Source organism: Falco biarmicus, chromosome 3, assembly GCF_023638135.1.
Source record: "Falco biarmicus isolate bFalBia1 chromosome 3, bFalBia1.pri, whole genome shotgun sequence".
Lineage (NCBI taxonomy): Eukaryota > Metazoa > Chordata > Aves > Falconiformes > Falconidae > Falco > Falco biarmicus.
Window position 1 is genome coordinate 97,703,645 of NC_079290.1, and position 17,126 is coordinate 97,720,770.

At 45.2% G+C, this 17,126-nt stretch overlaps 1 long non-coding RNA gene across 3 annotated transcripts; it reads right to left on the reverse strand.

The window, feature by feature from the left end:
- Positions 1-4,080: 4,080 nt before the first annotated feature.
- LOC130146785 (uncharacterized) lies at positions 4,081-12,170 on the reverse strand. 3 transcript variants are annotated; one of them, XR_008821012.1, is made up of 3 exons: positions 12,105-12,170; positions 7,233-12,022; positions 4,081-6,954 (listed from the first exon to the last, which is right to left on the reverse strand). It is a non-coding gene; the product is annotated as an uncharacterized LOC130146785 (long non-coding RNA). The 3 variants fall into 3 exon arrangements; XR_008821014.1 differs by lacking the exon at positions 12,105-12,170 and having other exon boundaries at positions 7,233-8,420; positions 10,627-12,098; XR_008821013.1 differs by lacking the exon at positions 12,105-12,170 and having other exon boundaries at positions 7,233-7,578; positions 8,268-12,098.
- Between the last annotated feature and the right edge of the window lie 4,956 nt (positions 12,171-17,126).

A 17,126-nucleotide genomic window follows, 5' to 3' on the forward strand; every position in this document is an offset into this window, starting at 1 on the left:
TCGGCTCTTCAGCAAAATGTGTGTCACGGCAGCAGAATCAGGGGTGCCGCCTGCAGTTGGAAAGCCGGGTTCCACAAAACGGTGCCGTTGCTTTCAGGGGCTGCACTGCATCTCCTGATGGAGCCTCTGGAACGTGGGCCCTCGTTTGGAGAGGTCCTGCCTTGTTCTGTTGCGGCAGCTGCTGCACACAGTAATAGGAGTACAGTTTTTCTTCTAATCCACCTGAGCAACAACCCCAAAAAGTGTGTGATAGGGAGAAACAACCCCACTGTGCAGAGGACAGCAGGCTCTGAAGTGAATTTTTAGGTACAAAGCATGTGTGGGTTGAATGAGTAGCTGGGCAACAGCTGAGAAGCTATGGAAATCAGAATTTTCCTAGATCTAAGAGCTCTAAATTTTTCGATGGAGAATAACTGTGCCCCGTTGTAACAAAGCTGAACGTTGGGGGTTTTTTGGGTTGTGTATAAACCCTTGATTTTGGCAAAGAGCAGCTGACTGGGAAGCTGGAAGCCGTGTGCTGTGCATGCAGTCTGTAAGCCTTTTGTCATTCTGAATGTTGGTTCAAGTAATCTTTCTTTGACAGCTCATTTGCATCTAAGCTATCCCCAAAGAGTCTGAGAGTTTGGAAATAATAGAGATGACATTTGGGTAAGTGTTTAAAAATGCACAGCAGCAGCATGCTCGGAGGCTTGCATTAACAAGCAGAAACGAATCCTGAAAGTGAGCTATAAAAAAAGAAGTAGAGAATCTGTCTGAATGAAGTAAGCTTCACTGGGCATCTGATGACTAAGTAGGAAATGTTTTGTGCCAAAACCTGGGAAGGTAAGCGTTACTCGCACGATGACAGCGCCAGAAAATAAACCAACACCAATGAGGCTTATGGCTAGAATGCAGTATTGAGCACAGTGTACTCCCAACCTCTGTGAAGTGCTCCATTGAGAAAATTGCTTGCAAATCAGGCTGAATGGCAACGGAAAAACAGGGCAACAGAATGGTTTCAATGAGCCAAAAAAAATTATGTGATTTTAAATGTTCCTGTCCTCTAGCACAGGCATGGTGCCAGCAAATCTGTTCAAGCAAGCTTTGAGGATTAGGAAGATGCAATTTTGCTAGTTCCCAGGCAGTCGATGTCATGTGCAACCCTGGAGGTGTTGCTCAGTACCAGTAGGGTGTATCCTGACGAGAAAAGAGCTGGTGGCTGGTGAGTTTGGGAGAAAACTGCTTATGCCAGGATGGGTACGTTAAAACTGGCTACGTGTAGGTAGCTCCGTGCAACTGAAGCGACACAGAATTGTAAGTATCAGGAGCATTAAAGTTCATGAACTGGATTTGCCCACTGGTGTTTCCATAATGTGCAAATATTCTGATTTTTACTCTTACTGCTATTGTAATAGCTTGTAAGTGCAGCAGTTCAGCTGAGGGCCTCATTTACAAACACACAATGAGAGACAGCATTTGCCTGAAAGCTTTTTAGTCCGAATGGGGTAAAACAAATAATGAACTGAAAAAGAGAAAGAAAAAAAAAAAAAAAAAAAAAGCAAGATGAGAGGAGGAATTGCCCTGAAGTAAAAAGACAAATTAGGCTGAAGCCAGAACTTCCAAGTTCAGCATCACGCCTGTAACAACTGTGCAGAGCTGCTCAGTGGATATAAACCACAACTGTCTCAGGACCAGGATTTTATACTCATTTTGCAAAGCGTAATTGCCTTCGTAAGGGAAGGCAGTGTGACGTGTCGGGCCCTCTGAAGGAAGAGGACAGAAGCACTCAGGAATTTAGCTCTAAAACGGGTGTTTGGGGTTCTGGAATGTTACAAAACAGATTCATTTGCTGTGGAAGAATGGAGATCAAATTCATGATGTCTACAGATTCAGGACCTGGCTATGAGCGCCAGGGCCTGATCCTGCTTGGGGAGGCACAGGGATATGGGATTTACGTGGTGTTCACTACAGTCTTGAATCATGGCTCACTCCTGCCCAAACTCCTGCCTGCCACTTTCAATTCTTAACAAAACACAGCAGGATCTGCTAAGCATTGGAAATAAGTTTTAAAGGTCATTGATTTCAGCCGTTTCTCCTTCCCTGTTTTCCACATGCTGGATTGTGTGGTGTTACCTGGAGCTGTTTTGGAGCTTGCTTTCTCTTGTGGCACAAAAAGTCCACCAGTGACATGCTCAAGAGCACACAAAAGCCAGAAACACATAAATTACCTGCCAAGCAAGATCAGAGGCAGTGAGCTGGTGTTGACTGTTCTCATTCATTTCAGTGAGCAGCCGTAATGCAGCAGAGCTCCTGCCGGCGCTAGCGCAGCCTGCCCCATTGCCTTCGGACCCCTCACCCCACACAGTGCCTCTGCAGCTGCACTGCTGCCTTCTTTTAGATCCAGAGGAAGCCAATTATAAGGAGGCAATCACATCCTGCAGTAATATACGAGCAAGAGTCTTTTATAACTGTGCTCCTGCCTGGAAAGCCAAGTGGCTGACTCGGGTCTAGGTGCAAGCAGCATGGGCACCGGGGAGTTTGGGTTTAGCAGGGCTGAGACCCCAGGCTAACACGACAGCACACACAAAATCCCTCTGCAAAACCAATTGTTGTTTTGCAGAGGTCAATTAGTCATTAGGAAGCATTTTTTGCAGAGAATCTTAAATAATCTTAAATAACGGGATTTTCTCTGTGATGATAAAGATGGACATTTTGAAAATTCATCTGCTTCCTCTTATTCTGGAAAAAAAATCGGAGTTTTTTTGTATGATGCCTGCCTTCTTCCTCTGTTTCACAGCCAGGTGCTTTCCCTTCTTCCCAAGTGGGCTGCATGGTGAAATGGCCAGGTGAGGAATCAGCCGCTCAGACACTGAAGTGAGGAGAAGGCCAAGGGAACACTCTGATAACTGATGTTTCAAAAAAATCAAACCTTCGATGTTCAAGAATTTCTGAATTCCCATGGGGAATAAAATAACTAAGATCCCAACTCAGAAACAGAATCAAAGTATCCTGCAACACCCAACTGCTCTTCTGGGATGGGATACAAATAAAAATGTGATGAAAGACCCAGATGAAATTATCATTCAAAAGAAGCTTTCTTGTTAAACATTTTTAAAATACCAGCAAAGTCAGTTTAAGAAAGAAGCATCTGATTATTGACAGATTTTGTACAGAGGTTGTAAAACATCTGAAAGCTAAATGACTTGTCAAATGGAAATTTTGTGTTCATCCACTAAAGATAAAACTATTTTTTTTTTCTTCCCTCCCTTGTCCTATCCAGCTTATCACCAAAGATTTGAGAAATTTTGGGGGCAAAAATGTATGGAAGTCTTCAGAGTTGGATATATTTTTTTTTTTAGATTTCTACTGAACCCCACCATTTCGGAGTGTGGCCAGCTGTAGTGAGACCACAGAAAAAAGTAAACAGCAGAGGACAACAGAACTGCTCCTGCCCTTAGAAACCACAGCTCAGAAATACGGGTGGAAGTAGTTGGAAAGTTCTGGGGCACTTCTGGGTTTTTTGTTGGAGCAACAAGCTGGAGAAATATTTATTTGCAAACCTTGGTCATGGAATAAGGAGACGGAGAAATGACTGGCAGGATCCTAGACCTGCTGAATAAACCCTGTTTGACATGACAGCCCACTGAAGGGTACAGTATTACCTGAATCGGTGCAGAGCCTCAGTGCACAACTTCTGTGATCACAAAAATACCTCTTTTGAGGTATTTTCCTTTTCATTTTCCTTAGCGCATCAACTCTTTTAGGTTCTGTACACTTCCAAACAGAAGAAAGCAGGTGACTTGCTGGTTATGCTGGGCTAATGGGAGAAGCAAGCTTTATCTTTATTTTAAGAAAGTGGGTGTAGATGTGCCTGTTTGGACCACATCCCATCTCAGTCCCTGTGCTGTTTGGGAACAGGCGGCTGTGACATCCTTGGCAGGGGTTTTGCAAGGGAAGGCAGCGTACCATTCACTTGCCCCTTTCTACCTCTAGCCCTAACTCCTTCTGAGCAAGGACTTCTCACAAACAGGCTGCAGCCTGTAAAACATAATAAAATTCACAAAAGTCCATTAATATTCATAAACTACAAGAGGCTCTGGAGAGATTCTTGAATGCTTTATTACTAAAGTAATTTTCATGCTTTTTTTAGTCTTTATTCCTTCAGGCTTCTCCACAATATTTCCAAATCACCCACGTCACAGATGTCATCAGGGGGAAATAAAGACATCTCCAAAGAGCATAGTCCTTAATCTGAGTCCTTTTTTGTTATTTGCTTTTCTTTCAGATAGATGAGGTTGAACAATGTGATCACATGGTCAGTATGTATGGTTAGTAACATGAAATGCCTTATCTGTTGTTCCATCTACAGCTGCATTTTTATTTGGTACAGTAATGTAGTGTTGAAATGAACCCCCTGGTCATTCCCACTTCAGGAACACAAAATTGCTTGGCACATGGGAACTAGGCTTCCTTTGAAAGAAACTGCACCAAAAGCTCTACTCCAGACAGGCATCAAACATGCCCCAGCTTTCCAATGAGGATATAAGGATCTGGACCTATACCCATCCGTCAGAGAGCTTCAAACCACATGCCTGGGGATGATCAGATGGCACCCTGCATGAAACCAGATGAATTCAAGCTCTAGATGCATCTTGTGCAAAACGCAGAAGGGAGAAAAGCAGTCTGGACTGTCAAATCAAGTCAGACAAATGAAGTCAATAGCAATGGCACAGATCACTGTCTTCCCTGGAGGTATTTGCTGTGTGTCAGTCTTGCTGACTGATTCCCTCTTTCTCTATAGCATTTGAAAACCAAAAATAAATGAGGAATTTGTTATAAATAAATTAGCAGTTAGCACTGTTACTTGCTGTGCAGGGAGGTCTGTAAAATCTGGGCTGGGTGCCCTAGAAATGATGCTACGGAAGAGCGAGGGCTGCCCAGCCGTGGCTACGCTGGCGTGCACCACTGATGCCAACCTTGCCCGGGCTGAACTCTGGGGGATGAAGAGTTTGATGTGGCTTGAACGCTGGTACGTGGCAGGAGTGATGGTGTGTATCTGTGTCCCTGCCTTCTCATATCCCTCAAGAAACCCTGACGTTGCCACTTCTTCACCCAAATGTTTTGCAGTGCAAGGAAGGATAGCTCCAGTTTTGGGGAGTAGGCTGTGTAAGCAGATCCTATTTGCTGTTACTTTGCCTGTGTTAAGCATTGGATTTCTCTTGGAAAAGCAGTGATATTTATTGTCCTGTCTCTTGCACACGCTCCATTCCCCAAATATTTTATGAGACCAGAGTTCTCATGAGCTGAGCACTCTGCTGGGTCTGCTTCAGACCCTCAGTGTTTCCTTAACTCTTCAGCAGGAGGCCGGGGGGTTTATTTGCTGTGTGAGTTGCCATTGTGTGCTTTATGATTGCTCTGTGCTTCATGCATCAGAGCTTCTCCATACTCTGTCTGCTTGTCGTTACTCTGAACACAGACAGCACTGAGAAGGCACATCGGGCACACTGGTGACACATCGGGCCAAGGGGTCGAGGTGAGCTAGTTTCTGCAGCTGACAGCTAGAGGTATGATAGCACCGTGTTGAGCTGCTTTTGATTCACCACTTAAAGAAACCAATTATAACTGGTCTGTATGAGACTAGCATGAGTTTTGAGCCAGACCTCTGGTCCTGTAGCAAAAGTCTGGATGACTGCACCAGCGGGCTCTGCCATGGGTATAGAGTCATTCCAGACTGCACAAAGCCTTAAAATAGCAAATCTCTGCAAATGAGGATTATCTTTCTTCTTCCAGCTCTTGTTGGTTTCTCAAGGAAATGTATTATAAGGGCTGCCAGTGATGACTTTTTAATACAGTCAAAGCATCCAGGTATCTTTCAGGGTAATCTCATTTTCAAGCTCTTCTGTTTGTTCTCACATGAATGTAAATATGACTTCAAACCTTCAGGTCTCATTCCACTCTCATGGGGTGACAATCACCCACAAGGGGTTGGGATGCTGGGGCTCTGTCGGGTTGCCTGCTGCAGGCTGGCTCTGTAGGTATGACGGCAGACCAAAACCTAGCTGGCCTCTGTCCGAAAACCACTGAGCTGGAATCCTTTCCATCAAAAACTGACTCCAAGAAATGGGCAAAAACATAGCTATAATTTTTCTGATCTGCTTTAGCTACAACATTAAACACAGTGGAATACCTGTACAGCATGAATAATTATTATAGTCTTATTTGCTTTTCTGCTCCATGGAAGAATTGAGCTTGAAAAACTTAAGAACAATGTAGTCACAGTCCGTTGTAAACAATTACGAGGGCAGAAGAACCTGAGAGGCAGCATCAACTTTGCTTTTTAATTTCCTTTTTTCCCTCTCCTTTTAGTTTTTCTCTACATGGCTTTGCTGACAGCATTATGTCACATTTTTCCTAGATAACTTTTGTTGTGAATTTTGTATGATGTTTTTATCCATTCTTCAAGGCTGATGATACGATGAATTACTCAAAGCAACCTATTGTTTTGCAGTTCATATCAACCTCATGGTTTAATCATTTGACACGGATATGTTCTTTGTTCATTGATACACTTTTTTTTCTATATATAAATCAAATGGGAATCAAAATAACAAAACAAGAAAACATACACTGTGAGCAGATTGTCAGACAAGGCAAGCCACCAGGCTGCCACTAACAAGGATTATTGATGTATTTATGAAAATAATCCTCCATTTCCATCTCAATGTACACTCGATTTGAATGTCTTTAAGAAATTCATTGCTGGGGAAAAAAAACCAAACCACTTTAATTATAAATAAACAATCAGTTCTTGATTTTTGCAATGCTTAGCATAAAATCAGAGCACAGATAAACCAGCACACACCAAACCCTCTGGCTTTTGGCTGAGCTTAGGTGTGTCAGAGGTGCTATCGATGGGCAGAGATCTTCACGCGCTGCATTCGGATCCGTTTCAGCTTAGATGGTGGATTTCATGTGCTAAGAGAAGAGAATGGTGTTATTACTATTTTCTTTCTGAGTGACCAACAAAATTCTATACTTGGGTTAGGCTTTGCCCAGGAAGTTCTTTCCCCATGCATGGTTGTTCACATGAGCTCTGTCTGTTGCGTACAGGCAGGAGCACAACAGTCAGGAAAAAATCATGTCGGGTTTTTCCCCTGGAGACTTTGGGGAAGGAAAAAGAGGGTATTGCAGCACTGGCATTTCCAGGTAAATTTATCACATAGGAAACTAAAAGCCTTAATTCTGGTACTTACGTAGCTCTGAACTCCATGGTCAGCCACCTAATAAGCATGGCTCATGTTCAGCCAGTGGCCAGCAGGTTCTCCTTCAGCCCATATGGAAAGGTCTTGCCTCTGCGTATCAGGAGTTGTCTCCAGATACCCGTGGCTGGTGTGCAGCCGTGTCTGCAGCGATACCGTGGCCATGCGACAGTTCTGAACACATTTCGTAGTGGGGAGGTGGCATCAAGCAGCATCGTGGCAGGTTTCCATACGGTGCTGCCTCTTCACCGGGCGGGAGGCGCTGCATGCAAGGTGGCTTCCTCCAACAACATAGCTGGTCATTAAAGCAACTCGGTTCTTTTTTGTTGATGTTACTAAACTGAGAGATAAATCCAGTGTTTGTGGGTGTGTAGGAAGGCAGGCAAGTAAAAGAGAAAACAGAAAGCCAGAAAAAGGCAAACCCATACAGCACACAGCACAAAAGCGCTCGCAGAAGTAGGTTGTGTGTCCCTGCAGTGCTTTTATTTGTCTTTCACCCCACCGTAATATGTGGGAAAATAGGCCTCAAAACATGCTGACACACTGGAGGAACAGGGTGGGCTCCTCTTCATGTTCCTTGAGGGACTTTAACTTACTGAGACTGCCCTTAATTGCTGGGGTTGAAATGATAAGCAAAGAAAGGCTTGACTAGGGACCTTGGTAGCTTTCCTCCTGTCCACAGAAGTGAGAAAATTGCCGCAGGCCAAGGTCGCTTCCCCAGAGATGTTTGCTCAGTTATCTAACAGATCTTGCAGTTGGCAACACCTATATTTAATTACGACTTCAGCATCATGGTAATGGAAAACTGTTTTTCCTCTGCCCTCAGACTCCACCGATGTCAGGCTCATCTGCTGCTCTCTTCCAGCTCCCTGATGGAGCTGCAGAGAATAACAAACCCGCGCATCCCGCTGCACTGTGCATGAACGCTTCTGGAAGCTACCCAGGAAACACCCGCCAGGAAAATTCCAGAGACACTCTTGATGATTCACTCAGCACTAGTGAACCACCGAACTGGATGTGAGCACTCACCCCGTCAGAAGGCGCTTAATCTAATCAGCAAAATAGGAGCCTGACTCCAACCCTTTTCATTTTTTTTTCTTCTTTCAAAGCCATCTGCATCTCCGACCTATTTCAGAACATGCAAATCCACAAGTGAGGTGAAATTTCCCATCGACCGGTAGCCTGTGAAATGCAATTACGGTGCTAATTTTGAATTCCAAGCGGTCAGCACAGGCTACGAGAGCTTGCTCAGCAAACACGTTAACACAATTACAATGATATTAAAACCAACCCCACTGAGATTAGGCGACGACTCTGAAGAATGACAGGTAGCTTGGTTTGGGTCAGAAACCAGACAACAAAATGCCTGATAAAGGTTTTTGCTGGTGCACAGATGCATTCTTGATGGAAATGGTGGAAGGCAGAAGGAAATGATAGCGAGAGGGCATTGCACCCCGGCTGCTCACCCAGCAGTGCTCAGAAAACGGGCGGCTGTTGCGAAACCTGCGCTCTCTTGCAAGGTCTCTGCTACCTTGTATGACCTCTGTCAAGTTATGTGCTCATTCAGCACTGCTGCCTGTCTATGACAGGGGCTAATGACGCTAAGCCTGCTGGATAAATCCATGTGGGATTTATGGCTGTGCAGTGCACGGCGTTTCAAGGTATACAGTATGCCAGTTTGACAGCGACAGGGGTAAGGCTGTGAAGCTGTTTCAAAAAACGTTTCAAAAAACCTTAGCAAAATCCTGCTTATGAGATCATTTTCCCATTGCTTCACAGTGGAATAGGAGAGAGATTCAGTACTATATTGTAATGGAAATAATTTTGCTGCTTCCAGTAAAGACATTACATGGCTGATTTTTTTTATTCTTTCAGGAACACCTTTGGGATTCGTCTAATATTAAAGAATGTGTTTTGGTGGTGACAGCATGAGGTACATAAGCCAAACTCTGGAGTAAATTGTACTAACACAACCTCACCAAAATAACCGGGGACATAATTTTTGCCCATTAGCATCTCTAATACCAGTGGTGGGGTCCAGGCTGTGATGCTTGGCAGAGGGAGCTCAGCAAAATTATCTCCATGGAGTGGAAGGGGGAATATGTCTCACTGCATCCGAGACCAATTTCAGTCTATTGTAGCATAGTCAGAAGAATCAAACAGCTCAGCAGAAAACATACAGAAGAAATTCCTAATGCATAGATAAGATAAGACAGTGTACTGACAGAGGCAGGGGGGAAATCCATTTTGGCATACATGCTTAAATCAAACAGCCTAGTGATTAGAGCATGGGTTCAGATGTAATCTGACTTTGGTCAATCTGATTGAAAATCCAGTTACAAAATGCAATTTCTCTCTGACCTTGGTGCTGCATGTCTGCAGAGCAGGACCTGGGGGCAGAAGACCTGGGGTGCTGCTGGATGGAGGTGCCAGGCAGCACCGTGCTGGCCTGCTGAGGTACTCCTAGGAGAGCACAGAAGCTGCCATGAAGGTTTAGAACAGCAGTCCGCAGTGTAGATGTGTTTTGACAACCAGCTGGGAAAAGCATCCTACATCCCATGGCTGGCATCATGTGGGAACTCCACGTAAAAGCAGAATTCAAATCCAGCTCTCCAGGGCTGAGGATGGCTGCTTTAAGCATAAAGTCATTTTTCTCCTCCTTCCGTAACACTAACACGTTCTCCAAGTCTCAGTCATTTGAATGAGGTAGGAAGAAAAATAACAACTGAATTATACATATATACACACACACACACATGCGTGCATGCCTGCACACACAGAGATGCATATATATATGTGAGTACAGGTATCAATGATCTGGATGGTACACACACAAGAGATTTGCATAGGCAGGAGTTTTCAGAATGGCAAAACAACCTATTTTTCCTTAGCATCATTCTCAGAAAATTTTAGTTGAGGTTTAAAAAAACCCTCCATCAGTCTGAAGCAGACAGGCAGGCAACACATTAAAATAAATTCTGAGTGATGCAAATTGGCATAACATATGGGCAAATAAATTACTATTTATTTGAATAGAGGCAGACATAATAAAGGCTCCCTCCTGCCTCTATTAAAATGTCTCTGCTATAGAAAATCTTCCATGAGCTGCAGTTCTCCTTTCTTTTAAGTAGTTGTCCGAGTTTGTTTGCCATTTACAGTAAAACAATACTGAACATTTTGCTGTCATGCTGGGTCACAGGACAAACAATGACAAACAAATGAAAGAGCACAGGCAAACAAAACGGAGGGGTCAGTGTATAATGTCTAACATTATATCTGATTGGAAATGATTCCAGAAGTCAACATATGCAAATAGTTAAATGTGGCTTATATTTTCCCTTTGGTCCAGGGCCCTGACTTTCTTAATGGCAAACACCCACAAACATACCATCTGTTGTTAAAGAGTGAGCAGTTTAATGAGGAGGATCGGATTTTTTCCATCTCGCTCCTTGGTGCCCATTCCATTTTCTGGGCAGTTGTCATCTGCAAATAATACACTGTTTCATTTGGTTTCCTTGAGCTGTTGTTCAGACTCTTAACTCATTAGCTCAGTGATTTGGGATGCAATCAAGAATGTCAAATACATTTTATGATTTTTAAATCATTTGCTTTCAAAAGGGAAAAGATCTGATGAAATCACTCAAATGTTATTGTCTGAGCAGCTGTACAGTGTTTTAAAAGCAGGAGTGTAGCACCAGGACCAGCAGTCTTATATACATGTACCTGTGCACACAAAGTCTCTGTAGCCACCTCACTCAATTTCCACCAATCTGTTGATAAAGCTATGGAGGGGGGTGATGCTGCTGTCCCTGTGTCCTGCTTCATCTGGACAAAAAATTCATCTGGACAAATTTTTCTGAGCTTCGGGACCATGGTGTGGTACATCTCCCACAGCACATTCCCCACACTGGGCTGGTACGCTCATCTCTTGTGACCCTTTTCCAAATGCCCTGCTTTGCTTTCACCTACCCCGGCAATAAGGCTCCAGGTCCTTTCCCTGCGGTTTCCCAGCGCTCCTTTCCCACTGCAAACCTGCCAGGAGGCAAAGCAGGACTTTTTGCTCCTGGAGATGATGGTCCTCCCTCAAGCTTTACCCAAACGACAGCCAGATTAGTAACCAGCAAGGAGCCCGTGAGCAACCTGAGGCTTAATTTTCATAAACCGGAGACATTTATTTCTCAAAGGCCATTGTACAGCTAAAGAAGCCTGACTGTCCAGGTGGAGCAGCAGAGGCTGCCACACTCCATCTCTGCCAGCTACTCCTGGTGGCAGTTTGGCGTTACACTGCCTTTGCACCAAGGAAACTGCCAGCAGGGGACATGTCCAGACAAAGATAAAACTGGATCAGTCCTTATGTTTGAGATGAAGGTTCTGTTCTGCTGCTGTCACCATGAAACAGGACCTCAGATATGCCCCTTCTACACCATCCATCTGGTTTAACAGTAGTTTGGAGAAACTGGGAATCTAGTTGGTCATAGCAGCATTGATGGCAACGTGTTGTTTGATGGGATAAGGAAAATGAAGCTCAGAGCGTAAATGGTCTCTCATCCTAATTAAAGTCCGTGTAAAGACTTGCACAGTAAAATGAGGCTTATGACTCACCTCCCTTAGCCCTAAGCAGCTCTGGAAGAAATGTTCATTTTACAAAACACAAAGCAAGAAGCAAAGATAACCCACCTACCATGAGCACTTCTGTTTGAAGAGGAAGACCTGCCTTTTGTAGGAGGGCACAGCATTTTCCAGAGGATGGAAACCCCAGGGTGGTAATTACCTGATTCTTCAACCTACAAACCAGAGGGAAAGAATGAGTGTCAGGGGGAAAGAACATGTCTCAGTGTTTAACAAAAGCAGGAGACATGCCCAAACCGTGCAGCTGAGATCCTGATCCAGATGGCAGCCTCAACTTTGAACTCCCACACTGGGGGTTTATTTGGTTCCACCTCAGTGCCCCTTACAGATAAAAGCCAGGACCAAAGTCTAGAGAGCTTGAATGCTGGCCTTGGACTTGGGTCTGCATTTGTGGCAAACTGTGATACCTTGTAAGATCACGAAGAGGAAATACATGTATCACAAAAATACTTAGCAGATGGCTAAGAATTAAAAATTCTAGCCTGGACTGGAGTTTGCTATAGGCTAAGACACTTAGAGCAGAGGCAAACAGAAGTTTAGGAGGATTAAAAAATTAGCAACTATCATTTACTTGGAGACTCTGCAGAAAACTTTGCTGTACATTCTTTGTTCTCTGGGATGAGTTAGCTACAGACATGTAGATTCAAAACTAGCAAAATCCCAGAGTTACTGACTGAAGTTTAGGTCCCTATTTGGCTTTTTCCTCAGAAAGGTACAGCACCATCGCTGGTTTGGGACGACACATCTGGAAGGCCAGCTGTCTTTTGCTTCCTTCATACTCAGGTCATCAGAGATCCAAGTGCCCACACTGTGCCATCTCATGTTTTAAAAAATGCAGCAATGTCCTTTGTGAAAAAAAGCAGAAGATCAGGTGGGACAGGCAATTTGTAGGAAGAACCAAAAGATTACAGGTAACTGTAGGCATTTGGGGTTTTGGATTAAATGAAGAGTAGGGAAAATACTGCTGCATAGCAAAGAATATTGCAGCATGCAGGCAGAAGGTGATTTAGAGTTGAGCAAGCTGGCGTGCTCCTGGGGTTTGGGTTCAAGAACTCAGGACTCCTGAAAAGGACAACTTAAAGCACGAGACTGAGCCAGGGGGGATCAGCAGGGCAGGGTTTTGTGGGGGAGGGGGAACAAGGAGATTACAGGTAGAAGCAATTGGTGGCTGTAGAGGGCAGAAGACTATGGTGAAGCCAGAACATTACATCTTCGAAAACAAGACAGTGCCGTGTGGGATGGGAGAGGTAACAAAATGTGCAGCAGAATATGTAACTCAGGGTAGAAGAGCTTTGCACTGGATGCTGTGCAGAAGCTGAAGGTGAAGTTTCAACCTGGTGGTGGTTTGGCAATAGAGGGAATTATCACTGAATTTGCAGAACAGTTTCAATTATAGCTACTTGTCTAAGAACCTGCAAAACTTTCTGAAAACGCCTTTTCCTGCGAGTGAAACTTTTCATGTTTGCACTGAAGCAACAACTGTGTGTGCCTGTGTGAATGTCTCAGTCTGTTTTGAGGGTACATAAAACCTGGAGACATGATTCTCATAATTTTCATAAACTGGCCAGAGCTACAAAGGAAAATATCCTTTCACTAAGATACCCAGCTCTTTTTCTTTGAATACATCCATTTTACTAGAATAAGACGCTTTATCAAAGTCATTTTTCACATGCAAATTGACCTTACTTAGGAGAAAGGTATTGTGGTGTAGAAAATGGAGTTGGCAGCTGTGTGGGGGAATGAGGAAAAAGTCCTAAGAGGGAAGTATCACCTTGTGCATGGATAATACTCAGTAGGTACGTGGTAAGGGGGGGGGAAGCTGCAGGGTGTTTCATACAGCAGTGCTGTATCCCTTTCACAGCCAGCCTGGGCAAGAACAGGCACCAAGGGAAAATGTGCCCCGGTGTAATCGTAAAGGACTTGAGTCTTCAGAAGAAACCCAGGGAGGAAACACTCAGCTGAGGTTTAGCTGCGAGGATTGTATCTGCACCGCCAAAGCAATGTAGTTTCTCTGTGGCTGTAACCGGTATTTGATAAAGGAGGTTTTGGCAGCCTGGGGTTGTTAATTTAGCATTTGCATAGGAAAGAGCAAGGAAAGAAGCTTATGACATGGTGCCATTTGTTATTAAAAACTTCAGCAATGTATTTGATTTTGGGGGAGTTGTCCTTTAGCTTCCTGTCACTTGTTCCTTGCCCTTGTTGGTTCCTCTTTCCCCAGTCACATGTTCCCCTCTGGCTCAAGGACATGATTTTCAGGACGAGTTACAGCTATGCTGCTAATTTTACATCCATTGGCCCGTGCTCTGTTCCTGGTGTTCTTCTGCCTATTTCCATCACTAGAGAGCTCCCTGCCACACGGAGAAACTACCGCTTGCGGTAACAACCTTGACTTGCAGGGCAGGGCGGTGGATTTTGAGGGAAATCCTTCCAGTAAGAACAGGATATGAGGGGGAAATGCCACTGCTCAGGCACTTGGTAACCTACCCAAGATGATACAATATTATGGTCTTTCAGGCAACAGTGTCCGTTGTGGCAATGCATTTGCATCTCTCCTTTTCCTTCCAAAAGTTTTTCCATACCTATCGTTCCTACCAGACTCCTCCAAGAAGGGGCTAGCAATTATTAAAAGCAGAAACTGAGCAATCCTCTCTCTTTTTCTCTCTCTGTCTTCCTTTTAAAAAGATCAGGGAAGAAAGACTCAGCCCTCCTCTTCCTCCTGTTGTAGCAGAGGAGTTGTTCACTCAGGGAGTAGGAGAACCGTGGCCATTTACTTCTACAGCCCCTGGGGAAGTTCAAATGCATGTGTCCCCCAGGGCAGGAGAGCCCTAGTGACAAGGTGACAAAGCATCACTTTCAGTGCATGAAGCAAAGATCCTGCAACTGCCCTTCAAGAGTAACACGTGTGTTGGCAGCGTGTTGCCCGGACAGGATGCTCTCAGGACGTTTCAGTATTGCTTCACTCGGCGGATCTCGGAGTGGCGGTGTACGAAGGCAGCTGCTCCAGCCACAGCAGGGCTGCGGGTATTTTAAAAAATTCCATTGCAAACAATGCCATAGGCAAACAGGTTTCAGGTCAAACACGGCCACCCGGTGTGGTGGTGTATCGCCAGGGCTGGTTTGCTGCTGGGCACGTGCTTTCTGCATTGCCCTTTTGGAACTTCAGCTTCTGAAGCAGGAGTTGGGTTGGCTTCAGATCAGAAGTTAATTTCTGGCTGTGTCTCCATGGCTGGTTTACTTCAATCATCAATACTGTTTGAATGAGAGTCCTTTATTGACTATTTATAGTTCTAAACACGGAAAACAAATACTGTCTCTTCAGATGAGCTGGCACTGTCTCTGTAATTCCCGCAGTTGTAGCGCTATATTGGAATTTGGTGCCAGATGCATGGATTCCTCAGACAAACAGCTTTCTGGCAGGAGAGAGGAAGATCTGGCTCCGGCAAGTCTATTTATGTAAGAAGTTGCCACGTTACTGTCTATCATTACCTGCACTGATTTGCTTTCAAGACACAGAGAAGCTAGACACCAACTACCAGATAAAAATAGAGATGGCAAACACCTTCACACTTAAGCACACCTAGTTAATCCCATCATAACCACCAAGTGACCCTGAAAGGGTAACTATAGTAATTTTTGTTTAGGTACCTCAATGGTAAGAGGAAAGATTAACTTATGCTGATTAATTTCCTGCTGCTGCAGATGGAGAGGGTGCCCTTTGTGCTCCTGACATGGCATGGAAAGAGGGAGAAAACAGGAGAGGCTGCAGGAATAAGGAAGGAAAGGTCAGCAAATAGTGGACGGGCTAAAATCAGGTCGCTCAGGCAAGGGACAAAATGAAGGCAGAGAAAAGGGTCAGCTTTCGGGGCAGATTGAGCCCCCTCCCACTTGTGTCGCGCCCTCCTCTTGCCTCCAAGGGGCTGGAAAGGATCCTGCATTTTAGTTGGCAAGAAAGCAGCAAGTGACCGGTTGTTAAGCTCTGGGAAGGCTGTAGGGTTTGTTTGGTTGACCTTTTTCTTTAAGGAACTTGGTGTACGCTCGAGCGCTCTGACCGTTCACCCCCAGCCAGTCCCTGTCCTGGCAGGTCACACTGAACCCTCCTCCTCATCTCTGAGCACAGGGGAGAACCAGCTCTTCTGGCTCCCCTGCATCCCACTCTCACAGAGAGGAATCACGATTCCCACCGAGATTTTGGACTTGTCCCAGGTTGTGTTTTCACACCAATGCACCACCCAGCACCTCCTTCAGCTGGGGCACTGAGCACCCCTCCTCAGCCCCAGCCCGGCTCACACCACCCTTTGCAGGGAACTGGGGGACTCAAACCGCGATAGCTTTTACCTCCCCGGCCTGTTGAAGGTGGCATTGAACCAAGGGGCTCCCGCCGGCGCTTCACCTTGAAGTTACGTGATGTTATGAGCTCCTTGCAGACCAGGAGCTTTGGCTGTGGCCAGCCCAGAGTGTGCTCCACTGGGATTTTCCCCGGGGAGTTACTGGCCCAGCAGTGGCTTGCCCGCCCTGGCGTGCCTCCCCCCAGACCACTTCCCACCTGGCTCCCTGCCAGGCGCCTGTCGGGGGGGCAGCCCTGGCCCCCGCACCAGGAGCCCCCTGCGAGGATTCCTCCAGCCCAGCCGCACTCAGCTCTGCTGCGGGAAGTTCGCCTCCCTCCCAGCAGCCTGCCCCGGCCGTGGGCTTTTCACCCTCCCCAGTTTTACTGAGGTTTCTTACTTTTAAACCCACATCAGCTGCTACTTCCCTGTCTTAACGGGCTCCTGCTGGCTGAATGCAGGGGCACAAAGGCGCTCAAAGCACTTACCTGGCCCTAGAGCATGCTCTCAGTGAAAACAGGGGGCGTGTGTGTGTGTGTTCTAGAAGGATGTTTGACCAGGCATTACTGAAGCCAAGGTTTGTCAATTTGTAATTTTAAAACTCCATGGAAAATTTGTTGTTTACAACCGTATACAGGAAATCTGAGCTGTAATTTTCCCTCATCTTTGATCAACACACCAGCGTGGTGCTATGAAGTGAAATAGTGTAGGCTGATGGATGAGGATTTTCCCCCAAGGGCATTCCATTAGGAATGCAACAGTGCTGATTTAGCAAGGAAATAAATCTTGAATATGTGAATGCTGCTGTGTACACATTTTTACGGCACTTGGGGAATAAAAATAATTTTAAAATACAGAAGCCTTCATTTTACAGGTCTTTAGCATTTAAATTTGTATGGACCTTGAAATGAGCAACTACATGCTGGAGGGTAGAGCT